Source organism: Chiloscyllium punctatum, chromosome 27, assembly GCF_047496795.1.
Source record: "Chiloscyllium punctatum isolate Juve2018m chromosome 27, sChiPun1.3, whole genome shotgun sequence".
NCBI lineage: Eukaryota > Metazoa > Chordata > Chondrichthyes > Orectolobiformes > Hemiscylliidae > Chiloscyllium > Chiloscyllium punctatum.
Genome location: NC_092765.1, coordinates 56,943,000 through 56,943,573, shown reverse-complemented (window position 1 = coordinate 56,943,573; position 574 = coordinate 56,943,000).

Genomic DNA, 574 nt, shown 5'->3' with positions numbered 1-574 from the left:
AACCATCCCTCACTGAAAACAGAGGTGGAAGTGCAATCTCCTGCAGAATCCCTGCCCTGACTACTTCTTCCTACCCGGGCTCCATGATTATATGCATACCTGGGAGATAGCAGCAGGAGAAGGCTATTCGACCTTTGAATCTGGCTCCACCATTCAATAGGAAACAGCTGACCATCCAGCTCAGTCTCCTGTTCCTGCTCTGTTCCAATCCGCTTTCGTGACTTTACCTTGAAGAACTATATTTCAGTCCTCCTTGGGCTTCACTGCCTTTTATACCAGTGATGTTGCTGTGTTATTGCGTGGGTGTCGGCAGGGGTAATGTGATGGTGCTGCCTCCTGGAGGACACACTCAGTGTCCCTCATCATCCTGGAGTAAAATCAACCGGGTTTCAGCAAATAAAGATAGAAACCATTTCCAGGATATGGGCATCACTGGCTCAGCCAGCATTTATTCCCCATCACTAGGTACCCTTGAGAAGATGGTCGTGAGCTGCCATCTTGAACAATTCGCAGCCTATTTGGCGCAGATAGGCGGACAATGCTGTGAGGGGGAGTGTTGTAGATTTTTGTCTGA